Source organism: Cavia porcellus, unplaced genomic scaffold (genome assembly GCF_034190915.1).
Source record: "Cavia porcellus strain 051 isolate PalLab524CR breed Dunkin Hartley unplaced genomic scaffold, mCavPor4.1 scaffold_1, whole genome shotgun sequence".
Taxonomy (NCBI): domain Eukaryota; kingdom Metazoa; phylum Chordata; class Mammalia; order Rodentia; family Caviidae; genus Cavia; species Cavia porcellus.
Window position 1 is genome coordinate 55507676 of NW_026947484.1, and position 27684 is coordinate 55535359.

A 27684-nucleotide genomic window follows, 5' to 3' on the forward strand; every position below is an offset into this window, starting at 1 on the left:
AGCAATTCTTATGATGTAGCTTTTAGACGGAGCATGTAAGGAATTAAGTGATTAAAGACATTTCACAAAAGCACACCCATGTTTCAAAGCCGTAGAGCAGCAAAGAAACATTATCATTCCACCAAATTAAAAGCCTCAGAAGAGAAAGGGAGTGTGAACCTGAGAGCCTCCTTTCTCAACAAGAGCCACCCCGCGCACATTAATTTTCTCCTGCCAACCGCAGCTTACAGGACACCCGCCCGCACTAGCCTAAGGTCCTACTATTTTCTTTATTGGAGAGGCACCACTGGAACAGGGAATATAATTTTTATCATAGAAAATTAGAGCTGAAGGGGACCTCAAGGTCATTGTCTCCAATGCCGTGATGCTGAGCAAGGGAGCACAAATGACATATCCCGTGGAGTAGGTCGTCACCTGCGGGCTAAATGGTTCTCCAGCAGGCAGCTGTGAGGCAGGGCGGAGCTGTGGACCAGAGCGAAGTTCTCAGCTGCAAACTAGCAGAGGGCCCCATCCCTGAGGGGCAAAGAGAGCTTATGGATTTCAGAAGTGTTCATTTCATTTCCTTCCTCCCTCCCTCTTTGTCTTTCTTTCCTCCTTCCTTCCTTCTTCTCTCCCTGCCTCTCTCCCTTCCTTCTTGCCTTCCTTCCTACTTTCTCTTCCTCTTTTCCAATTCCTCCCTTCCTTTCTCAACACCTCTTCGTGGATACACTAACATTAAACAGTACTCTCCCAATGATTTCCTCTGGCTCTTCCATCAACCCTAAGAGAAGTCCACGTCCTGGTGCTCCTGTGAGTTAAAGCTTTAGCTGAGATCCCCTAGCCGGTGAGAGCAGAGCCCCGCAGATGAGGGCAGCACAGGGCTTGTGGGTTTCTGTTCTGAACCCTTTCTTTCAGCATATTTTCTCTTTACTGTTAGCCAGATTCGCTCTTTTACTGGCAAAGATTTATTGAGTATTCACTGGGTGCAGGAATCTGTGTGAGGCATCTTATTTATAATATGATGTATTTATGCTCATATCACATGTATGTGATATTGATATCCTATTTTGTTCAGCCTTCCTGATGTTGTTGGCAGTCCAGATGCTGAAACAGAGGTAGAGAGGGACTAAGTGAAAGCTCCAGGGACTTTAAGTTACTTAGTTTGAAGGAGAATAAAAGCCAGGATAACAGACTCAAAATCTTCAAGTATTCCTAAGATGGCTGTTAATCCCTACACTCTCCAGTCGTCTGAGAGAGTCGAACTCCATACTCACATTTTCACACTCTTGAGAAATAATAATTGATATTAAAGATCTGTCTGATGCCCCAGACAGTTCATTTGTGCACAGAGAATTAATGCATTAATTCATTAGGGGAAACATTACATTTGCTGCTGCAGCAAATGAGCACTTAGCCTAATGTCTGTGCTACAGAAAAGGTTTTCTTACCATGAGTGCAGTTGGTCCAAAACAAAACCACGGGTTTGATGATCCTACAGACCCAGAGCTGGGATTAAGCTCTGTGAAGGACTTAATTGCTTTCTTTGGGCAATTAGGCAATTGCCTTTTATATAAAATAAAGGGACTGGGTGACAAAGTGAAAATGGTGATTCTGATATCTACACGCTGACATTGTTATCTATCCATATTTTCTGCCTAAGAAAGATCAAAAGTATTTCTTTAGTCGGGTTCCTCTGCACTCTGAGGGGGTCTTCCGTGTTTTCTCTAAAGAGGAACAGAGAAGGCTGGTCTCCCAGGAGCTGCACGCAGGTCACTTTGCAGCCTTGGCCCCGGCTCCTGTCTCCTGCAGGTTCTCAGCCTTGTTAGAGACGCAGTCCCCTGGCCTTCTCTTTGGACTTCACCACTTTTCTGTCTGTACCCTAAGGCGCTTCACAGTGTGTATTTATTCATTCATTTATTTATTTTTAAATCAGTAGAAATGGCTTTAAATTTTCCCTATAAGAAATTTAACAATATGGAGACACTCAAAGGAAAACTTTTCCTACTGATCACAAATAATATATCTGTAACATTTTATGGATGCCAAACCTGTCCCTTAGCCTTGGTCCTTTTGGCCTTTGTGGCATCCTGGTTTCCACAGAGGAGAAGACCTGGGACCCACGTGGTCTAAAGGATGTGCCTGGAGGTCACCTCCATTAGCTCAAATCCCCAAGCTATTGACGGCACTGTGGGCTCTCAAGCCCCATAGACTCCAGCTTGGAGTCTCCTCCCGTGATCAGCATCTGAGGCTCAGCCTGTTTTCCCATCGTAGAGCTGCCTCACTGGCCCACATGAGGAGCTGGAAGGGGTAGCTCCATCACGCTATGGCTGGATTCGGATCTGACCTGCTCCCTACCGAGTGTAGACAGTCAAGTGTGTTGTGCAGTGCAGCTTTGAAGGAACCAGCTTCCCCTCACCATGACAAATGGCAAAGATGTGCCTCTCCTGCCCCTTTCGTCACCTGACCATGGCAGAACTGTTCTTCATTCTGTCTCTTACAGTTTACAGCTCCTCTCAGAACTGCTTCCCCATTTCCTAAAACCAAAGAGCAGGATGGAAACTTGATCAATAAGTTCATTGTTTATAACAAAATGTGGGTGCTAATCAGTTCCTGCATCCCTCTTCCCAGATAAGATGCACGCATCAAAAAGACTTTCTGCCCTTACACTCAAAGATGTGAGACTAAAGACATGAATGGAGAGACCTGGGCAAGTCAGAAAGCCAGATATTTATTAATAAAGTAGAGCCTCCCCTACTGCTCAAAACACTCCATGTAAACAGTTATTAGATAGCACACTAGACGATAAAAATATTTGCAAACCATATATCTGATAAGGGATTGATATCTAAAACTTACGAGGTAGTCACACAAGTTAGATTCCTTTTATGTGTTACTTACAACAATGAAAAGAAAAAGGATTGAATAAAAAAAATGGTTGGACGAATGTGTTTGTCAGCATAATCACTGTCACTCAATCACTGTGTGACATTGGACACGGTATTTACTCTCTCCAGCCAGAGCTCAGTAATGCATACTATAGCGTGATGATGGGAGACGGAAATGACATGGTCACTAATTATAAAATGCTACAGAATGTCATAAAGTGTGTTCGTACCATTCAACCTGCAGGAGAAACCATCAAGGGGAATCACTGACATTGACAAAATTTCTCGGGGTAGTCAGTAATAAAACCACTTCTTCATAAATGTTACACTTCAAACAGGCTTTTAGGTCCAATGGTCTAATTGTTTCAAATAACATTCAATTTTTATTTTTTAAAAAAGAGTAACAAGCAAGTTTCAGCTCCATAGCTTTAATCTTCCTAAATGTCACTGAGTAAGGGCTAATGTGGAAGACACAGATAAACCCCGAAAGGGTATGCATAGCCCTTGGGGTTCTTCTCTGGCAGTGAATGTCAGGAGAGTAGGTGTCACAGCCTGACCCAAACAGTACCTGTTCTGCATTGTTATGTATGCAGTGCCTGCAGCATTCTAAATCACAGCTCCACGTCCCGAAAGAAAATCTGGGGAGAATCCATGGTCTCAGGAACTGGTTCCCATTGTGGCTCTGTCCACCCTGCCAAGCAAAGCTCAGTGGTTTTTTTATCAGCATGGCTTTTGCCATTTCATCCCCTACAAGCAAGAGGCTAAGCTATTTTGAACCATTGAGTACCATGCTCAAAGGATAACAGAACCCTACCAAGTAATAAAACTTGAGTTGCGTCAACCACAGACTCAGACTTGACAGTAGCTCATTTGGCTAGAGCAGGTCATAGAACCCTCCTCACAGATGTCCACCAACGGAGAGGAAGTCCAACCCAGGCAGACTCCATGCGGGAAAAGGAACAGGTTCCTCAGCAAAAGTGCTCACACCTCTCAACCCTGGTACTCACATCAGGGAGAATGAGCTGCATTGGGAGCAGACTGAAGAACACTGATTATCCCAGGAGTGTTTTTTTGGGTAAACATTTCTACTTAAAAGTGGTGACACCCAAGTTCTGAAGACAGAAAAAGGAGTCACTTGGGAAAATCTCGAAATCCTTACATTTGTTTTGCATTGTAAACTCTGCCCCTGGAAAACAGGGTGTTTTGCATCTACTGTTTTTCCCAGTGTAGTTGTGCGGCTTTACGTGCATTCCTCCCAGTAGAAAGTGAACTTGGCACAATTTATTGTGTTTGTGTTGCTGGGTACCCCGTTTTTATAAGCAGACCTTGTCCATCACACCCAGAGAACAGCTACTGAAATCTAACTAGTGCTGGTGGGGCTGTCGGAGCACGCATGAGTCACTCTTGCCCAGTGGCCAGTCCTCCAGGCCACAGCTGATTGAAACGCGGACAGCAGGAAGGAAGTTCAGGTCTTGTGACGGGTGACTGAATATCTAGTGATCTTCCCGAAGTGAATACCTAATGAGGGCAAAATCAAGAGCTTAGTCAGAAAGTCAGGCCCAGAGCAGTCTCTAAAAGGACAGATCTTGTCAGGGATGCAGTGGATGTGGCATCACCTTCAGGACGGTGACATGGTGGCCACCTGTAAGCAGGTTGGATGCAGAGAAAAGCAGTGCAGACTCCATTCTGCTCTCTCTGGAAGAGCCCAGTGCCTTTCCAAGGCCACAGCAAATACTGCCGACCCCAAAGGAGAGTCGTCAATTACGCGGTTCCATGGAATGTTCCCCAGCTCACATCTTAAGGGTTATATGACCGTAACTTAAAAATGAACACTAACACACACTTAATCCTGACTGCATGCATGGCAGGTTCTTTAAATATATTCCACTTGTATGTGTGGTCATTTTGTATGCTTTTTCTTTTAAAGAGGTTCAGTTAGACACTGTGCTCTTTTTTCAATTGCTATTGAAGAGCAGGCACATGACACAAAAATTTAAATTTCAGGAAAGCAAGAATGCTTCGCTGTTTCCTTTGTGGCTGTGAACTGAATCCATGCATTGAAAAGACTTCTTGCCTTTCCACTCAAAGAAATGAGAATGAAGACATCAATATGAAGACATGGGCATACCAGAAAGTACAACCTTGGAAGATCCCACATAAACAAACAGTTGCTAGAAGGCCTAATAGAAAATTAAAATACTGTCAAACCATGTACCTCATTAGAGGTGGATATACTTGAATGTTAGAATCAAATACTGGGAGCTTACTATTGTTAAAGAAATGAATGAATGAATTTTTTTATGCTTTCTATGCCAGAAGTTATCCACTAATAGTTGAAAGTTAAATATTTAGCAAACTATAAGAACTTTTAACATGAGAATCCTCTTTTTTAAATAGTTTTCTGAGCATGCAAATTTTCTTCAATTTCAATCATTCAGTATCAATTTGTTTTTCAGAACTGAGAATCAAACTCAGGACCTTGCACTTGCCAGACAATTGATATACCATGAGCTATCTCCCTGGCCCCGGTATCTATTAATTTTGACAGAAAAAAATGAGAGGTACTCCATTCACTCACTAATCCATTGGTTTATCCATGAATTCATTTATGAATTTACTTAAAAATTCACACTGGGCAAATTCTATAAGCTGGACTCAATGGCAAATACCAGAGCCATAAGGAAACTTACTATGAAATTCAGGGCAGAGAACGTAAGTGATGATTGCAATCACAAATGAGAAAGAAAAGGAGGAGGAAGGGGAAGAAAAATGGATTCCACTTCCTGATTAAGTGCTGTATTGAGAAACTCACACTGCAGTCCTTCCCACATCTCTATGGAGGACACCCACAGAACAGAAGAGAGCAGTCCTCTCAGGGCTCTGCTGGTGAGGCTCCAGGTGGCCTTTGTAGGCATCGAGTGTCTTTGAAGATGCATGCGTTTTCACACATTTCAGGAAACTTTTGAGCAATGCTGTTCAATGAGTGTCTCTAGAATCCTTAGCCAACAGGATCTGAGACAACTTCCTGCCTAGGAAGGAGGAGACAGCAGGAGGAAGTGCAGATGTGGAGGCATGATGTGTCTGTAGTTAGACACCCTTTCAGCATAAGAGCTGCTTGCCTGGTCTGGCTGAAAGTTGTCTGTAAGACCCTACAGAAGCTTCCATGTTCCTGAACAATCCAATGGAGGGGTGAAGGAGAAGATGGGGCAGTATATCTGAAGGTTCCCTTCCATATTTATCAAAACTTGTCCACCTGGAATTGCCCTCCTTATTCTGGGTTTAGCCACATAGTCCCTCCAAAAGCCACAGAGCATGCCCATCACAGTAAGGAGGCAGATCTCTGAGTCTGGAGAGGTGGGAGGGTCCTGAGGACACGCCTCCAACCAACAACAGTTGTAGAAGAGATACCAAGTGATGCAAAGATAGGAGAGGCTCGGGGGCCCATATCCAGGCTGTGTGTAAAAATGACACAAGGAAAGTGCACCGTGTTTCCTGGATGGGTTTGCATTTGGTCTCAACTGCACTGAGACCTGTGGGAGGTTTTCAAGCCAGAAGGAAGCACAAGTGGCATCACCGAGGTGGGAAGTGGAGGAGGAGTGGGGTTGTGGTCACAGAGGCCCCTCTAGAAGGCAGCCAGGTCTAGAGTTTCAGGGAGGAACAGAACTTAAAACATAGTGGATAGTGAGCCACTAGCTACTTACAGATTGAGAAATAGACGTGCCTGCCTGCCCAGTGGCAAAAGCTGTTATTAAGAGGACTTTGCGTCATTTGTGCTGTTATTCATAATCTTCCCTGCTTCCAATAGGAAAGTCATATAATAAAATCATTTGCAGTAATTCGTAAGTAGAGTTGTAAGTCATAAATTGTATTCAAAAACAAATTTAAAAAGTTACATGCAGGTCGTTTGGAAAGGGAACTTAATTAAGTTCCAATCTTCGGATCCTGCATTTTAAGGACAATTTCATTCCAAAATATGGAAGGCTGATCTCATCATGATGAGACCAACTTCAAGATGTATAGAGGAAAAATATACATGATTTCATGACAAAAGATTCTATAAGGAAATTCATCTCTGAGACATTTAGAACCTCACAGTCCACTAACTTAAGTTGGATGATACCTAGACTTCTGACTTGAGTTTCTTATTATATGATGGTACTCTTAATTTGAGTTCAGAAAACTGAGAGGGCAGCAGAAAACAATAACTCACAGTTGGAACTTGTAGGATTTGACATTCCTATGGGCCATCCAAGTATAGAAGACAAGATATACTTAGAAGAACCTGGAACCAATGAATGAGACCTAAACTCACTAAATAGGACACATAAATGAGAGGCAACATACTTGCTATTAATAAAGTCATGGGGGTAGATGAGACCAGAGAATTAGCGACAGAAGGTTTGAATGTATGTACAAGAATGGAAATAAGGTTTGAATGTATACTAAGCTCAGAGCTGGTGTGGCTGTTGAAAAGATACCGATGATAACACACATTAATGTGATGTTCAACTCTACAGTAGAGTCATACATAGTCGTGGTCTCCTTGGAGCCGATCAGACCATGTGGAGCAATTCAGAAGGATTCAGATGACAAAGTGTCTGAAAACCAGGCTGGGGACTTAGCTCAGTGGTTCAAGTGCTTGCCTGGTAAGCACGAGGTCTTGAGTTTGATCTCCAGTACTACATAAATAAGTAAGTGTATAAAAAGAGTCTGAAAACTAAGTTGACCTAAGAACAGTTGTTCAACCTGCAGAGAGGATTATTCATCCTCAGATATTACAAAGGCAGTCAGATTATGCTGCCTTATATTGCGAAGTGTTCATTTATTCAACCAATACTATTAGAGACAGGAGGAAAATAAATACCTGCTCATGGGGGTATTTAAGATGTGCAAAATGAAGACCTGGGAAGGAGGATTCTGCAGGAACGACAAATTTTAGTTTTATGGGTAGGGTGGCAAACTCACAAGATGTCCCCCAACATTGAGATTCTGGGGTTCATAGTAACTAGGAATGAGTGACAGACATTGATGGAGTCGAGTAAGACTAGTGGGCTATGCGGATGAGGACTTGCTTTCTGGTTGAGTCTAGCATTTTGTAGCATAACCTGGCAACCTTTCCTTATTTCAATTTTCTAACTAAAAAACTGAGGATAGACAAAATGCTGGCCAAGGTCCCCAAATTCTGCAAAGCTTCTTACATTTTAGTTAATATTCCCAACTAGAGTTTCTACTCCATTAGGCAAATTTATCACTTGCTTATTTTGGTTGGCTAAAAGGACTGAAATAATGCACATTTCCAGGGCAGGCAAGAGAGTATGTCATAGGTCACTGTGGGAGTTAGCACAGACCGTGTAAACCAATTTCGAATCATGGGTGAGTCATTTTGCATCATTACAAGAGTAATTCACTTAATATTTCTTGAACGCCCACCCACAGGAAAGGGAAGGTCTGGATGCCACATCAGACCAAGGAATATGCAGAGCTGCCCTTCCCGTGCCTTAATGGCAGCTCTAACTTAAACTACACTGCAAAATTTACCAGTGACGCCTGTTCATGCTCATCATGCCCACAGTTATATTCAAATTTTAAATTGTATCCTTGTAATTTGATCCATTCTTCTAAATTTCATTTTCATATGGATAATTAGAGTATCTCTGGGTTTTGATGACCTTCTCAGAAAAGGCTGAAACCCAAAAAGATACAGGAGGGCAGTCTCGGAGAACACGTAGCTGAATTCCATGCTGCATATTGCTTTAGTTCCTTCTTGAAAGAACACATGGAAAATCATACCAACCAGAGAGCCACCCCCAGAGACTTCTATCAGGCTTTTCTACTTGGTTGCCTCTTAGTGTGGGGACCTCAGCCTTGAAAATCAGCTTCTAGTTCAGTGAAGTGACAGGAAAGAGCATTAGATCCATGTGGAGCCTTCTCCAGTGTATTTTCCCTGTTGCCCTGGGTACAAGGCTTGCCCTGGACAGCAGGGAAAATGAAGACACTTTAGCAAAGACCTGAAGTGACCTAAAAGTCCTAGCAATGGGAGTTGCAGTGCCCTTGGTTCTAAGAGTCCTAATTTGAGGGTTGAGGGTGTAGTTTAGTAGGAGACAGCACACTTAACATGTGTGAGGCTCTGGATTCAATTCCCAGCATGGGCATGCGCACGCGCACACACACACTCACACACGCATTCTCAGAGAATCCTAGTTTTCTCTGACCTTTCTACTACCAGCGGGTGTCCTGCCCCTTGGACAGCAGTGGACAGACTCTGTGGTTCTGAGTGAGGTTCTGGGCGAGCCCTCGCCCCATCTCTGCCCTCCTTCTCGGCATGCCTGTCTGCAGTACATGGTTCCCAGCAGTGGGAGGAAATGAGCTAGTGGGGCACCGCCCCCCCCCCAGGGATGCATGAATCGGCTCCTCACCATCTCTTTCCTAATCCCAGCTCCCCTGGGGTTTCCTGAGACCTGCTACAGGTGGTGTGGGGTGGGGAAAGCTGGGGTATAAAGCACACTGATTCCCTGAGAGGCACTATCTGGGAAGCTGGTTCTGCTGACCGAAGCAACTCCATGACTACCATCTCCATTCCTCTATGAATGGGCATGTCACTGTCACAAGACAGAGGTGCTGGCTGCTGCTATCAGGTACACCAGTGCCCTCCATCTATGAAGTTACTGGTATAAACCAGCTGCAATAGGAAGCAAATTGCCTCTACGAAAAAGCCTAGAAGCCTCAAAGGGCAGGTGATTCTCTGCTTTGGCTTTGAAAGGTTATCACACCTGGGACCTGGCTTGCAGTTCAATTATTTGGAAGGTTTTCCTGGTATTTCTGGTGTTTGATAAAGACAGGAATGGGAACCCTTTGACTTGGTCTTTCACCACACGAAGAGGTAAAAGGAACCGTGAATGTGAGGAGCTCTGGGTGCTAAACAGATGGCAGGCAAGGTACCATTACTCACAGGGTGTCATTCCAAGACCCCAAGGGACACCCGATCTTGAGGAGGCCACTGAACCCTACATATACTGTTTTATGTTATTTAATTTAATTTATTTATTTTTATTTTATTTTTTATTTTTAGTACCAGGGATCGAACTCATGACGTCACACATACTAGGCAAGCACTTGAGCCACTGAGTTAAATCTGCAGCCCTACACTGTTTTATTTTTATAGAAAGGTAAAATTTAATTTATATATTTTAAGTTATACACAGTGAAGGAGTGGCACTAGTAATGAATTATAAAATTGAACAAGTAAAGCAATATAAACAAATAAAATTATACCGTTAAAAGTTATGTGAATGCGATCTGCCAGTCTGTGTGTCTCCCTCCAAATATCTTGCACTGCCCTTTCCCTTCTTTTTGACCATGGTAGCTAAAACTGCAGACAGCGAACTGTGGATAAGGGGTAGCGTTGGTGTTCATTTCTTTTAATTTCTGGCTTTGCTCTCTGTTCTCTGCAAAAGGTTCCTCACTTTCACAAGTATGCATTTAGAAACTGGGTGACGAGAAGTAATCACGATTTCCTTTTCTGTGTGCAGAACTTTCCTACAAACATCACAAGACTTTAACTATTACACAACTTGGGTCCCTAAACAGGGGCCGTAACGGCCACAAATTTACAGATTAATGAACTCAAAAGCAAGCTTTGCCCTAAACTCCCTTTGGGAGCATTTTGCTTCAGTTTTAGTTTCTAGAAATTAGAAAAAAAATGTTTTAATAGAAACCATTTTTGAGCACTTAATTTTGTCATGGTTTTAAACTTCAGAATTATAAAATCATAGAGTCCCATGATACCCTTTGCCCAACTTGTGCCAAAATTTTGTGTAACTTCAGAATAGCATCCTGCATATTTGGAGATTAGCACCGTTGCAGTGCTGAAGCTTCATCCCCAGTTTGCAGATCTTATCTGGGTTTTACCAGTTGTCCTCACAATGTCTCTGGCTCCAGATTTAATGTGGGATCCACCTTGCAATTGGTTGTTGGGTTTCTCTCCTCTCTCTATTCTGTACCTTGTAATCATCCCACTTGTCTATTGTTAGTAATATTTCTCAATTCGAGATTTTCTAAGTCTTATGATTAAATGAGGGTGTGTATTTTTGCCCACAATAGCAAAGAAGCAAGACAGAGCACACCTCAGAGCATCCCATGTAAGGTACTTGATACCAGTATGGCCCATTGCTGATGTTAACTATGCTCCCTTGATTAAAGGGATGTCTTCCAGGTTTCCTCTCTGTAAAAATATCACTTTCCCTTTGCAGCCATGATTTTGAAAAAGCTAAAGTTCCAGGATGATATGTAGAGCCCTGTGTACGCCCAGTATAATTTTCACTGTGTACTTCTGGGTACCTGAAAAATAGGGAAAACTGGGGAATCTAAACCTCCTCCTCCCTGGTGTCTGCACTTGCTGAAGGTAGAAAGCAGTGTAGATACTTCTAACTTTGCCACTGTCACTGGCTGTGTTAGTCACTGGAGCACACGATGGCTCGAGGGACAGAGCGAACCAGAGCATCAGAGGTTCTGCTCTTAGAGTTGTGGTCTTAGGCAAGTCATCAACCTTCTCTCCAACAAAGTATGGATAATGTTTATCTTGCAAGGTTGATCTGAATCCTAGAGATTATAGGTATAAGATCTCCATGTAGGGCCAAGCCCATGGTGGACACCGAATTAAACATGTGTTAACCATGTTCGATGGGAAGTGAGATAAATATTTCTGTTCCAGTGTAACATTGGTCAGATGTTCATCTTTTTCTAATCTGGTTCACTCATTCATGCATTCAAAAAGTCTGTACTGAGTATTTTCCACATGCCAGGTGCTGGTTGTACAGTTTTTTACCTTCATGGAAATCATGATCTGAGAAAGGGGGACAAATAAACAATGTTAAATGCATAAAATACAAAATTCTGATTAAAGTGGGATGGAGAACATATTTATATGGAATGATAGAAGAAATCCATACTCAAGAAGCCACATTTGCAGTGAAACCCCCAGGACAGCAAAGACTGTACTATGCAAAGAGCTGGAGGCTGAACATTTCTTCCAGAGGAAACAAGAAAGGCAAAGAATCTAAAATGGGAAAAAGCCTGGATGCTGACAGAATGGTACATGTTGACCAGTGCTGCAGACCCAATGACTTAGGAAGCTGAAGCAAGTGGATCACTTGAGTGCACAGATTCGAGGCCAGCTTAGACAACACAGAGAGGGCTGTCTCCAAAACAAAACAGGAAAGAGAGAGAGAGAAGAGAGAGAGAGAGAGAGAGAGAGAGAGAGAGAGAGAGGCAAAAGAGAGGCAAAGAGACACAGAAAGATAGGGGGAGACAAAGATGCAGAGAATGACAGGGAAAGACAGACAGAGAGAGATGGCCAGAGAGCCTGAAATACAGAGAATGATTTGAGACCCACCTGTAGGCAATTGCCAAAAGGATTCAAAGGCTCATTTGCATATATTTTTCTCTTAGCCAATGACTGTCTAGACTCCTGCTCATTTGGGGCAATTCTTGAAGTTGTGCTTGCTGTGTTTTCACCCCACTTTAGGTTAACTCTGCTCATTGTCCAAAGTGCTACATGTCCCTCACAGCTTATTAGATGATTACACAGTTTTCTTTGCTAAAATAATCCCTAAGCATGTTGGCAAAAAGTGTCCCTTCAGCCCAGAGAGTTAAGCTATGAAAACAAGGGTGTCTGGCACCTTAAGCACTGTCATGTTACATTATACCTGATTCTCCACTGCTCGGAGCTCAGTAGAATAGTGTAACCCTGTTGATGTCCTCTTTGCCAGCTAAACCGGAAAGGGCCTGCTGCTTTCCTTGGGGTAACTGTGCAGGTTTGGCCCATAGCGGTCCCTGGACAGCCTACTGCAGTGTGTGCTGGTGATTATCTACTTTCTCGTTGGATGGCAGGGACCCAAAGGCTTCATTCTGGTCCACAGCTGCCGTGTCTCAAAAACATCAAATGAAAAGTCTGAAGTCTGTAAATAGTCTGTCTAAACAAGATAGTGGACAAGAGATTGGTTTTCTAGATTACAAAAGACTTTGGTTTGAGTGGAAAATCTATAAAAAAAAAATAGTAGAGGGTCTCTTCTTGTCCCCAGGTATTTGCGATTTTCCAAGGAACAACAGTGATATCATAGGTTGAACTGTACCCATATTTCCCCAAAAAGTTCATTTCTAGGAATCCTAGCTCCTAATACATTAGATGTGACCTTATCTAAAGATGATGTCTTTACAGAGACAATCAACATGAATTTCCATCATTAGGGCAGTGCCTAACTATTGTCCATATACGAGAATAAAATCAGACCACAGAGGAGATGAGAGCTGGGAGAAGACCAAAATCCAGGTGCGTGGAGAGATATCTAGAGCAGGTCTGTCCCTCACAGTCCTCAGACAGAACCCTCCTGGATGACACTGCCTTTGGACTTCTGATCAACATCTGAGATGATAAATTTAATAAATCCTGAGATCCTAAATTTCTGCTGTTGAAGCCACCCAGACTATGGTTCCTTTTATGCCACCTCTAGCAAACTATTATAAATGTTTATGACTTGAGCTAAATGGAAAATCAGTGCCCCAAACAACTGAAAGGGAAAGGGGTCTCCTACCCTAATCCGTGCCTCTCCCCTACCATCATCTCAGGCTCCCTAAGCTCTGTGGTGGTGATTCTCACTCCTGCCTCAGCATCACTAGAATCATCCGGAGGGTTCTGAAAACCTTGCCTACCAGGGCACCCCACGTCAATTTGGTTAGAATAGATGGGAGTAAAGTCTGGGATCTGCCATTTTTCAAAGCTGTCCCAGTGAGTCTAATATGCAGATGGGTCTGAAAACCCTGGCGTTAGTTTGACACGGTGATCCTCATGGTGTGGTCCTCAGAACAGCTATATTAGCTCTGCAGCCTGGTTAGTAGAGCAAAAACCTGCCCCCCAACCTGCCCTAAAGCTGCAGAAACTATTGAGTTGAGATGATACAAGAATCAGTGTTTTAATAAGCCGGGAAGGGTTTTTATCATGTGGGCAAACGATGCTGGTATATGTTCACATTGGAGAAAACTGTCTGAATGTGTGGATGCTTTGCATATTGAGAAGTCAGGAGAATCTGAAAAGTAATAAACTCTTTTCATAAAAGTCTACCTGAACAAAATTTTTATATTAGAGTTCACTGGTCTACCTCAGGTTGACAGGAATGTCTCCTTTTCTAAGTGTCCCTCGCGAAGAACTTGAAATTTAGAAAGCATAAGAAACTCAAATAGCTCAGTACCCTAAACAAAAACCAAAAGATACCATTTAAAAATAGACAATAGGCCCAAATAGACATTTCTCCAGAGAAGATACACAAGAGGTCACTGCAGGTATATGAAAAGAAATTGGTCAGTATCACCAATCCCCAGGGAAATGTAAATCAAAATTGCACTGAGGCATCATCCACTGTAGTAAGAATGACTATTACTAAAAGGACAGAAAGATGACAAGTACAGCAAAGAAAGTGGGACCCTTGTATACTGTCAGTGGAAATGTAAATTAGTACAACCATATGGAAAACAGTTTGGAGTTTCCTCAGAAAGTTAAAAATGGAACTACCATATGATCTAGCAACCCCACTCCTTATTCTGTCTCCAAAGGAAATGAAACCAGTGTGTCAGAGAGGCATCTGCCATCCTGTGTCCATTCCAGCATTGCTCACCATAGACAAAATATAGGGTCCACCCAAGAGTCCATCAGCTGATGGATGGAGAGAGAGAATGTGGTACATATACACAATGCAGAGCTATTTGGTCACAAGAGAGACACAACTTGAAATCTTTGTTACGTGAAATAAGCCAGGTGCTGATAGTCCAATGCTGTGTAACCTCACTCATGTGTGGTCTATAAAAGAGTTGACCTAATAGCAGCTGGGAGTGGACTGGAGGCTGAGGACAGGAGAGGAGAGGGGAGGATGGGGAAAGTTGGCTCATGGGGTCTAAGTTTTGTGCTGATGGGAGGAAGAAGTTGTACTGTGTACCTGTGCAATAAGGTGGCCACAGAGAACAACAGTGATGCTGTACATTTCATGAAAACTTGGGGGAAGGGTTTTGAATACTGTTTTCCCCATAAAGGAATGATTAATTTTGGAGAAGCAAGATGTCTTTACCCTGATTTGAATAAATACACATTTGTAAACATCTCAATACTCCCCAAAATGTATAATTTTCATTTCATTAAAATAAGTGTAAATTGAAGATGAAAGATCTTGAGACTGCCCTCCTTCCACCTCCAACTCACCAAACCATCCTTTCTTGCCCTTCTTCAATGAAGCAGTAAACTTCCCAAGGTCTTTCCCCTGCGCCCCTCCAATTCCCCTGTCCAGATGACACAGAGGCCACCTGGAGGATCTGCATCTTCTGCTTGTGGCCATCAGTCTCCAGGCTGAGGTTTGTAAGCCTGGGGCTGAGCTGTGTATCCACTCACCTGATAAATATGGCAATATTTTTCCCAGACTCACATGAATACAAACAACCCAGCTGTGAAAAGATCAGTGCGTGTGTCCTCTGTGACCAGTCAACTGCAAGTTATTTTTTGCAACAGGGCTCGGGAAGAATTGAGCGGTAGCTCTACTCAAAGCAGAGTCCTTTTCTTTTCTATGATAGTGACAAAGATGGAACATCATGGTAGAGAAAGTTGGCAATTAAAATACATCTGTGTCAAATTAGAACATGTGTTATCATTTCTGAGATAGGAGCCACGTACACCAGTGTCAGGGAGAGAATCCTGAGCCCTAAACATGACAGACTTTTGAGCAGGGCATTGCTTTAGGCAAAATTACAGTGAATATTGATGGAGATTACTTATTCATTGACTGGCTGCCCTGTTTTGGCATAGGCCTCTAGGACTTAGACCTAAGTTACGCAGGTGGGCAGCTTGCCTTGCCACTAGGTGGTCTGCGCTTAGGTGGTGGGCACGCTTAATGAATTCTCTCATCTCTGCCCAAATGTAAATCAGATGTCTGTGGACTCAAGCTGATTGGTAATAAGCAATGCCAGGCCTGAGTCCTACTTTTTCAAATGAAAAAATAAAATAAAATAAACAGTAATGTGTTTTCATTCACCTTTCAGAGCCTTGTTAGGAGAATGATGTAAACTATGTTCTTTCCAATGAAGCTACATTCCAGGCCTAATATATGGTAAGGGTGAAAGATACAAGAACAGTTTGGGTATCTTCATTCGCTACAAAATGCTGAGAACGATTTAAGTTAAAATCAGCTGACAAGCTCTACCTAAGAAAGAGGGGGTTATTGCTTACAGCCATGAATGTACACACACACACACACACACACACACACACACACACACACACACAGGGTGTTATATGAAGTTACTTTTTCTTATCCCTATCTACTGTTTTTCCTTTGAATTTCAAAACCTCCACACAAAATAGGAATGCGATGTTTATTATTTTTATACCTAACAAAATATTAAATGTATTTTAATTTCCCAAGCTTTCCTGGGAAGGTCAAGCGAAGGGTCACGTGACTCTAAATCCAGATTGATGTGAGATCTGAATGCCTGGATGTGACAGAAACTTGATTCATATTGGATTTTTTGTATATTCTGGAGCATGTAATGAGTTATTGATCTGTGATAAACTAACCTGACATTTTTGCAACCAGGAAACCATTAGTATGTCCCATAAGCATAGATTTCAGTAATGGGCCTTTATAAGCAGGTCATAGGTAGGTTTCAGAGGGTCGTTGCAAGAAGGGACTTGCACATGTTCGTGTGGTTAGAAGTGTGCATGCATGTTTGTAGGGCTTAGTATTCTGCTCAGTGATGTTTTCTAGACAAAAAGGAGTATGCTGTCTATGGCAAGTGTTGGCCGGAAGTTCTCTAGTACCTGCCTTTCCCTGAAGTCAGAGCTGGGTTACTCTGAAATTCCAAAAGTTTCCTGGGCAACAGGATCTCTGGCTGGATTCAGACACAGATGAGAGACTCCGGGGGTTGCTGTCAACTTGCAAACACCCCCGAGGTGTTGCTCTCAGCTTGCCATTCGCAGCAGTTATTTTTAGAACTAAGGATAGAGTGTGGTGGGCATGTCTCGGTGGTTTTGTCTGGACTTGGAAAAGGTGCTGAGTGACTACTCCTGCTGTTAAAGAAGATCAGACAGGAAGGAGGTGTGGCAAGGGCCTGGCACAGTATGCACAGCTTCCTAGCAGCCAGGAACTGTGAATGGCCTTGTGTCAGCAGCTCTGCTGTATGGACCTTGTTATTCCCATTTGTCCACAAGAAATGAAGCTCCAAGAAATCATTTCTTCTCATTAAGTCACACGGGTAATGACAGAGGTGGCTTCTGAAAATCTAGCTCAGGTGATGGTGGCACATGTCAATGACACAAGTCATGGACTTGCTAGAATGCACTTAATTGAGTCTTAGAATTAATAAGAATTATATACATGATACTGCTATCGTCATCGCCATTGTGGTGGTCACCTTCAGCACTGTCATCGCCGTTGCCTTGTGCATCTTACAAAGGTCTCTGTTACTAAGTGGCAGCACACTCAGTACCTCATAGGTGCTCAGTATCTTCTTATAGCATGTTAGAGTGGGGGAAAGGATGCATTTGTGGCTCTTCTTGGACTCCCTCGAGGCAGGCACCGGTTTTAATCATCACGTTAGATGTGTGTTCTCTTGTCCAGGAAACACAAGGGCAGTGTCCACCTTGAATGGGCAAGTAGTGAGATACAAGGTGCAGAGACCTGATCTCTCTCCAGAGGGGAAGCTGCATCTCCTCACAGGGACACCCCGACTTGTCCTCTGACGTTCAGCAGCCCTCCTGATCTTCTCTGATGCACAAGCCCCCATCCTTGGTTCTCTTATGACCTTCTTGGGACACATAGAGTGCCCGCAATGATGACTGTTTCTCTGCTTAACTCTTGTGTTTTCACCTCTGCCACTAGCAAAGTATATGGCACTTTTCCCTATTGTTTTATAATTGACTAAAATTAATTGAATTCTAAGCTTCACTCAATTTTCACTTCTAGTTCTAATTATTCTCAGATAATAATCTAATCAACTATATTTGCTACAATTCAGACCCCCAAGACTCTTCTGGCCCACTGTTTGATTTTCAATTGTCCTTTAGCATCTTTCTAAATGTCTCTTCCTATCTGGAGAAGCTTGGATGATTTTAAATTAGTTCTAATTAATCTAATTCTGTTACTGATGAAACTTTTCCATTTTTTTTTTATCTCAACCTCACCATCCTTTCCCCTTCAGCAAGTGTTAAAGCATCCTCAACACATAAAACTCCATCCCATGTATGACATGGTTCTTCTAAGACCCAGGGACAATCAGTGGGAGGCACTGTGAGTGTCAGCAGACTTGCTTTCCATCCCCACATAGTGCTTCACTAAGTCCAAAGGATCTTAACTTCTCTGGGTGTCAGTTTTCCCATCACTAAAATATAAGACTTGGTTATCAATGGTCTTTAGATCCATTCAATTCAATCCATTAAGTCTACTCTGTTGGAAATAATTTGATATTTAACATACAACTGTAGGAAACATGGTTACAGAGTTACTAGTTTTTTTATTTCTCCTTAAAATGACTATTTCCCATTATTAATCTATGTGGTTAGTGGGGCTCTTTTGATATTATATATGCTGTGCATAATCTGATGAAATTTAATGATTGAACAGAGCTTAGAGTGAATTGGGAAATGGTCAGGAAATGGTGAAATGCAAGCTATTTTAGATGTTCCACCACTATCTCCAACCAAGAGAAGAAATGAGAAAACAAGAAAAAGTGAGTTAGTGTGAACTTAAGTATTATTTAACAGATGAAATGATCAAACTTTGAAATGGCAAGAACAAAATTTTATAAATGCTTTTGGCTGCTACTGCAAAACCTCTAGCAATAAAAATAAAACGCTCCTAAAACTTCTTTAAGACATCACTACTAAAGTCTTTCTACCAGGAAAACTTCCCAGAAGGGAAATGTAAAGCATTTTGATATAGAGGGGGTCTAAAAATGCAAATCCACTAAATGAAAAGCATTTAAAAACTTGATGATTCCCTTCCTGTCTAGAAATCATCTGTTGCTTTTTCCTCCCTCCATTTTTTGTTGGTGTAGCTAACCTGCATACATATAAGTAAACTAGAAAACACACGGTACAAGGCATGCAGTGTCTCTTGCTGTACCTGTGGCAGGCATAAATAATCAATCACATTACTCTTCCCAGTGATCCAGTACAAGCAACAGCACTTTGTCAATGCAGCCTCTCATGTAGTCACCATCTAAGTTGGGACAATATGCTATACTTGCCTTCCATTATCCAGAGACGAGCTGGACTCCTTGCTAAGATGGTTTTACAAGCCAGGTCCTAACCTGCTACCACCATCCAAGTATTTGTCATGTCATTCTCTATTGTATTGTTTAATAAATTTAAACTTAATATGGTATGAAAGTAAAGACAAGTACAAGGAAAGTGCTGAATATAGAAGATGAAATGCATAAACAGCATAACCTTTGAATTTCCTTTTTACTGTAATTATAGACATAATTTACTGAGCCATTACTGTGTACCTGATCCAGTAACAATGAGAAGGGTGAGCCTTTCAAAGGATGTTGGCACACTTGCCCTTTATGAACACTGTTCAATAGACACCTGTATTTCTCCTTCAAAACTAACCTCCATATTATCAGAGTATTTAGGCAAAAGATCAAGAATAAATATTTATTGCAAACCTACCATGCCAAGCACTATGCTAAATATTTTGCCTATGCTATCTGAAGATTGACATTATCTCTAGTTTACACATGAGAAAATTAAAACACATCAAGTCAAGGTAACTTTTCCAAAGTCAAACAGCTATTAACAGAGTGGGGTTGAAGCATAAATCTGTCTTTTCCTTCATGCAGTGGCTGTTTCTGCTACACTAAATCACTGTGATAAAAGATTTAAACATGTGGCACTCTGTTTAATTAACAGATCAACAAACTTAACCTTGGAAACATAAACTACTAGCAACAACTATAGATTAGACATGGATACTCTCCTTTCAGGTCACATCTAGGTATTTACATTAGTTAAATGCTGCCTTGTACCTAGCATCAAGTCAGGAGCAAAGGAAGGGAAATATTTAGGGGAGAAATTAAATCAAAGAAAATTTAGCTTAAGATATTTGACTCTCCCCTCAAGATGAAGCACAATGCAAGGCTGCCCCTTTTCATCATTGTTTATGTACTAGAGTTCTAGCTAATGTGATAAGACAAGAAAAGGAGATAAAACTGTCTTTGGCTAGAGATAATAGGGTTGCCTCATAGAAGCCTAAAAGAATAGACCCAAAAAAACTTAGAAATATTAAGCAATTATATCAAGGTTCCAGGATATCAGATTAATACAAAAAAGTCAATTGCTTTCCTATATGTCAGCAATAAATAAGCACAACTTGAAATTTCTTTACCTTAGTACTTCCCAAAATAAAATAGGTATAAACAAGCAACATGCATATAAAAGCAATATGAAATAAATATAAAACTATGGTGAAAGGAATCAGAAAAGTTTTAAGTCAATAAAAGGATAACCCATGTCCATGAGTTACAAGTCTCTATATTGTCAAGATGTCAGCTCTTATCAACTTGATCTATAGATTCAATACAATTAGAATTGCAGCAACCTGTTTTGTGAATATTGACAAACTGATTCTAAGGTTTATATGAAAAGCCAAAGGACTCAAAATAGCCAACGATATATTAAATCAGAAGAAACTTGGAAGACTGATATTATATGGCATCAAGCCTTACTACGATTTATAATAAGACAGTGGGTTACTCACAAAATAATAGACAAATTGAGTAATGGAACAGAATAGAAAGCCCAGAATTAGACCTCATATATCTAGTAAGCTGGTCTCTGACAAAGTAATTCTAACCCCAGTCCTCACTGTAACCCTAACCCAATGGGGAAAAGATACTTTTTCAACAAATGATCCTGAAACAAGTAGACATCCACAAGCAAAAAAAAAATTTTTTTAAATCTAGGCTAAAATCTTATAATTTTGACAAAATTTAACCCAAAATGAGTCCCATCCTTGGAACTATGAAACCCTCCCCCCTACTCAGTAACATGGGGAGAATTCATGTGACCATGGTTATGCAATCATCTTTCAGATGCAGCACCAAGGGTATCAGCCATGGAACAAAGAATTGATGAGCTAGAGTTTCAAGCTTATTGAAAGTCAAAATCTTTTGTTGGGTGGGAAGACATTGTCAAAAGTACAAAACGACAAATCCTACACTGGGAGAAAATATTTGCAAAAGATTTGTCTGGTAAAGGAGTAGCATCCCAAGTATAAGTGGCAGTATAATAGCCAATGAGATTTTTCCCAGGCATAATGACTGCTAATTGAAAAACAAACCTCAGTCATAAAAAAAAAGAAACAACAGAGTTAAAAATGGCCCTTAACAGACATCTCACTGAGGACACAAAGGCATGGCAAAGAAGCCTATAGAGATCCTCCCCAGCCTGTATCATCACAGAAAATCCAAATGGAGACGTCAGTATGTACCTGCCAAAATTTAGACCCTGGCAACACCCAGTGCTAGTGCTGACGTGGAACAGTAGGGACTTTCAGTCATGGGTGATGGTAATGCAAGAGGTACAGCCACTTTGGAAAACATCGTGTTGGTCTCTTATCAAATAAACATGTTCTTGCTGTTTACTCACTCTGGCATTCACCCGTAGAATCTGAAAACTTACAGCTATGGAGAGACCTGCCCTGCCCGTGATAACTCTTTCAGCTTTGCTCTGACTTGCTCAAACTAGACAGCAGCCAAGATGCTCTTCAGTACAGGAATAAACTGTGCTGCATCCAGACAATGCAATATTATCCAGCCCATGAAATGAGCTGTCAAGCCAGAAATGTCATGGGCCAGGCTTAAATCCATGTTACCAAGAGAAACCAGCCAATGTGAAAATCTGTGTACTGCATGATTCCAGCTGGATAACATTTTGTAAATGTTAAAACTGTGGAGACAATAAAAAGATCAGTGGATGCCAGGCATAAGTGAAGAGAATAAGTTTGAGTATGTGGAGCCCAAAGGGTTTTCTAGGGCAGTGAAACTCTTCGTTGTGATATTATAATAGAAAGATGTCATGTTGAATTTGTCCAAACTCATAGAGTATTCTACCTACAGGATATTAATGTAAATCCAATATGTGTGTGTGTTTCAAGAAAAATAAATATATTCCATATAGTTCTATGTGGAAATGAATTTATTTTTAAGGGAAAAATCTTTTTTACTTCAAATTTTCACGTGCATCGTTTTCAAAAAATAGACAATCTGTTGAAATAAGACTCTGAAATTCTTTAACTTTTAAAGCACTGTTACAGTATTTAATATTTACTCTAGCTTCCCCATTAGCTTTAGGAAACTGTAGCTTTTAGAGTGCTGCAATTGTATTTTTATAGGCTATCATTCATTTTATAGTACTTTGGGATCTTTTGCATAATGAATAAAATATTTTTCTCATTTTTTTACAGTACATGAAGTATAATTTTCCCATTAAAACAAATATAAAAGTGTACATTTGCTTATGTAAATTATGACTACTACAACTATGATTTATTTAACAACATCAGTAACAAAATATTCTAGTCAGATATGTGAAATTTCGTATATATCAATATTATTGTGGAAAAAAGACCCTTTTGAGTAGCACCCCACTTCATGATGCAAAGCATCCCACAAGGGAAAATAATCCCTGGGAAAGAAGGTTCTTACTGTCTGAATTTTCATTTACATAAAGGAAAGTAGAAAATAGAATTTTCTAGACAATTCTGGCAATAGAAACCACAAAATGATACCTCTCTAGGATACACAAGTCAATAATAAAGTTTAAAATAATGTTTGGGTCCAGTGCTAAATGATAGCCTGCTTTTCCTGCTTCCAAGCAAGGAGAGATAGGAAGTGTATGTGAGCTCGTGTGTGTGTGCGTGTGTGTGTGCATGCGTGTGTGTGTGTGTGTGTGTGTGTGTGTGTGTGTGTGTATGAATCAAATATTGGGACATTTTGAAAAGCCTTACAAACTTTTAGATGTTTGTAACAAGACTGGGTTTTTCTGCTAAATTGCTGCTTATGAAACAAGAAAACCTCACAGTATGTGGTGATATGTGGGAAACAAAGAATCTTTAAAATGTTAACTTATACCATTACACACACACACACACACACACACACACACACACACACACCTGATTTGGCTTTGCTTTATATAAATATAAGCATATGAAATAAGATCTTCTAACTCCTGTCTATATTTCTTAGTACATAGTGAATATCTTTCTATGTACAAGACATTAGTATACACCATTACTTTAAGTATTTTCAAATAGGTTAAATATATACCATCACTCCAAATGGTGAGTTTTTGCTGCCAACTTCAATGACTATAAATGATAATTCATTGTTTTAATTTCCATTTTGATGACTGCTATAATTGATAGCTTTCAAGAAGCCAGTTGATTGCAGCTACCTGTCAGTTACACTTACCCATTTCCTTCTCTCCTTATATGTATTTATTTTTACAGGAGTGCACTGAAAGCCTTAGAACTGTTGGTGCTTTTACACACAAGAGAATGAACTTAGACCTCTACTTCACATCATATAGAAACGGAACTCAAACTGGGTCATAGATCTATACATAAGATTCAAAATTGTCATGTTCTTAGAAAAGAGCCCAGAAGTGGGGCTTCATGGCACCCCAGTAGGTTAGGCACTGGTGTCTTAGGCACGATATCAAACATGCTAGCCACCAACTAGACAAACTGGGCTACAAAGTAAACACTTCAGTGCTTCAAAGAATACCATCTAGAAAGGGCAAAGAACCCCTTCTATGTTAGAGCAATATAGACAGAGATGTGAGTTGAGGATCAGCAGTCCTTAAATTGCCAGCTTCCAGGCCACATGTCACTGACAAGTCCATAACCTTGTAGAAGTGAAGCAAAAGGTTTGTCAAAGCTGTGGGGACTCAGACAGGGCACGTGTAACTGAGGAAAATTGCTTTTCATTATAAAAACATAATCCGTCCATTGATATAACTTTAAATGATACATAAAGTTTTGACATGTGTATAATTTGGAAGGCAGTATAGTCTCTTGGTTCAAAAAAAAAGTCAAGAATGACACACTGAGAAATATGGCTCCCCATATGTCCCTTCTCCTCTAGGGCCCTCCAGCAAAGATTATCATTTCACTGGCTCTTTGATATCTCTCCTGAAGCTCTTAACACATTTGCAAATAAATACACTGATGTTCCTTACCGTCTCCTCCAAACAGCACAGAATGGAGGTCTTTTAAGAAAGTACAAAGAAAATCTTCCTGAATTAAAAAAAAAACACTTGCAAAGCATATTATGTACATAATATAGTAGAATCTATTAAGCCTCACCAATAAATTGAAAAATAACTCAATAATAAAATAGTTAAGAATCTGAATAGATGTTTCTCCAAGGAGAGCTGCAAAAGGCTCATAAGCACATGGAAAGATCATCAATATCTTTAGTCATTAGAGAAATGTCAATACCACAATAAAATACTACTTCATACTCAATAAGATAGCTCTATTCAAACAGACAAAACCCAGTATTGGGGAACTTGTGGAGAAGTAGGATCCTCATACACTTGACCTGTAGAGTTATTACAGAAATTCCCCTCATAGGCATATGCAAAAAACAAAAACACATGTCCACACAAAATGTCTTTATATATATTAAAAATGGCATATTTCTAAGAGCCCGAAATTATGAATGACCTACCTATCCATTAACTGATTAATTGATAAACAGAATATACTGTGTCTATTCAAAGTGATGCCATTTAACCATAAAAGTAATGAGATCATGATAGTGACATAATGTGAATGAATTTTGAAAATACAATGCTAAATAAAAAAACCCAAACACGAAAGGTCACACATACTGTGCTATTAAATTTAAATGAACTGACAAGGATAGCCAAATTCCTAGAGAAAATAGATCAGAGGGTCTCAGGAACAAGGGAAGTAGGAATAAGAACAGATTGTTAGTGGATATGGGGTAATTTTGGGGGAGGTGGTAAAAATGTATTAAAGTTAGAATGTAGTAATCAATGCCCAAATTTTAACATACTACCATTCAAAGGCTTATACATCTTAAGTGTGACTTTTTGATGCATGTATTATATCTCAGTACAACTGTTATAAACAGAATATTACTTCTTTTGTTCTTACATTACATATGGTTTCCAGTTATTATTTCAACATGTATTTATTGTGTTTCTCTCTCTACTATAATTTTTGTATTTTTATGATAAGAATATCGCCCTCTTTTTCCTGATTGTTGGTTTTGAATCATATTTAGAAAGGCCTTCCTTACTCTCATTTGTGGAAATACTTATTTGAATTTTTTAAATCTCTTTCTAAAATTTAGATTTTGAGTCATTAGAAAACTTTTGGTGAACAGTGAAGTGTGAAATACAATTCTAGCCTTGTTTGCCTCAAACAGATAATTGTCACAACTTGATTAATATTTGAAACAGTACTGTAGTTATATTTTAGTTTACCCCATACTTGTGTTTATCTCTGCATTTTATTGTTTCACGGGCTTCCTCCTGTCTTTCTGTGGCAGTATTTTAAGCAAGATAGCTTTAAAATACTTGCGATTATATAGATAGGCAAGATACTTTATTTTTCCAGAATTTTTTATGCTAGTGCTATATTTTTATCCTGCACACATAATTTTAAAAAGAAACTGGAATTTAATTACACTTACACTACTTTTGAGTTTTATAGATTAGTTCAGCAAAGGTCATGAACATTTTTATTACATGGAGATTTCATATGTTAAGAATAAAATCTGGTTATTTTATTACGTTCTTCTAAAGACCACTGTAGTTTTCTTCATATATATCCAGCATATTTCTTCACAAGTTTGCCTTCACATAATCTTATGTTAATTTACTTTCATGAATGAGATGTTTTCCTATTATATGTTGTGTTAATATTTTCTTATATATTAAGGATATAGTAAAGATAGTAATTTTGCATTGTTTTATAAATTGCTATGTTGTTATACCCACTTTAAAAAAATTATGCTTGTGTGCTTCTTTGTGATGTTCATAACTATACTTTATTTTCTTGTCTTATGACACAAGCTACCACCTACAAAATCGTAAACTGTGATAGCAACTGGTGGCTAAAATTCGTGAATTGTTTTCTGTTCAAGGAATTCTTGGATTTTACCATTAAGAACTATTTATTTTGGTATGAGTTTATATGTTGAGCATGTTAAATAATTATCATATCCTAGTTTTGTTTCACAGCGGTAACCAGGAAGTATTGGAAGATTTAAGAGCCGTACCATTGTAGTAAAAGTTATTACATCGCAGTATCATCTCTGTGTTATTACTCAAACCATTGCTATCCCAAGCAGTACGAGAGACAGAAGTAGGGTCCATACCACCTAGCACTGGCCACTGAATGGGAAGGTTTTTTGTTCTGTATTGGTTTGTTTGTTTTGCAATAGTCTAAATCAAACACAAGGACTTTGCACCGAGCTACATCCCTGGCTCCTTTTTTTGTTTTTTAATTTTTGATTTGAGACAGGGTCTCATTAAGTCAGCGAGTTGCCCAGGCTGGACTCACACTTGTGATCCTCCTACTCAAGGCTCCCAGAGTGCAAAGGACACAAGCGTGTCCCAGCATGCCTTGCAGGAAGGCAGTTTGGACGCAAAGGATCGTACAAGTCCCAGACCCAGCAGCAAAGTGGGGAAGGGCCCAGAAGGGGCTCCTCATAAAGACATGGAGGCTGGGGTGGGTCTGACCGTGCACCCCCAAGGAATTCTGCCATCGCCACCAGGCTGACCGCTGGACTTCAGCAGCAGCCAACCTCCCTATAAACTTTTCCAGTTTTTTCTCTATAAAATGTGGCTCATGTTTTAACAAACATCATGTACTTTGCTCCTAACAAGAACCAAGTTAAACATTATCTCCATACAGAAAAAGAGAAAACTGATAGTTGACATTGTTACTCTCCCCAAGGTAAGCAACAAGAAAAAAAATCAAAACCCATGCACTTTGCCCTTCCCCTATAATAAAACAATCGAATAAAAACAATATACAACTTTAAAATGTTGATCATTTTTGTTTCCCTGATACTTTTTATTCAGTCCTTTCCATCTCTCTCAGGCAGGCTCTCTACCCCCACCCCTTTAGCCATAGCCAGCTTTGGGGTCAGTCCAGGGCTCCCCATCTCCAGCGGCTCAGCCTCCTGGACTGCTTGTGCTCTGACTCCACCGCCCACAGGCCGGACACTGGGGCCAGGCTCTGCGCTGCGACTCGGGAAACACTGGCTTCTCTGCTGCTCTCCACGCACAAGTTTTGGCCCGGAAGTCAGAAACCTTAGCTAAACAAAGGGTTTGCTGGACCCCATCCTAGCCTCCTGCTCCTTCCCGGGGAGGGTGGGACGGACGCCTCCAGCTCAGTGCCCAGTTCCTCTGCTACCTCAAGGACAAGCACATTAGGAGCCTCGTGGAGTAAAGGCTGCTGAATTTCTGGCCTGCATCGGTGCAGGCGAAGGAGTATCACAGGAAGGAAAGTGGGAAAGAAAGGACTCAGAAGAGCCCAGCAGTCCAGTCTCCAAGCCTGCCCCAGACCTCACTGCTGGGAGCTCTCTTGATCCCACGCATGTTAAACATTCTTGAAAAGGCCAATGCTGCTTCTCCAACATTTGACTGAATAATAAAAGTACAGATTTGCCCCATCTTTGCTCTTGGGTTGCTCACTTACACGGGGCACTAAATTACAGTTCTAATGAAGTCAGTTTAAAG

At 40.6% G+C, this 27684-nt stretch overlaps 1 protein-coding gene across 1 annotated transcript in view; it reads left to right on the top strand.

Annotated features, from left to right (window-relative positions):
- The window catches only part of Sema6d (semaphorin 6D), a 559259-nt gene that overhangs the window by 460970 nt on the left and 70605 nt on the right, over window positions 1–27684 (top strand). The window lies entirely within an intron of this gene.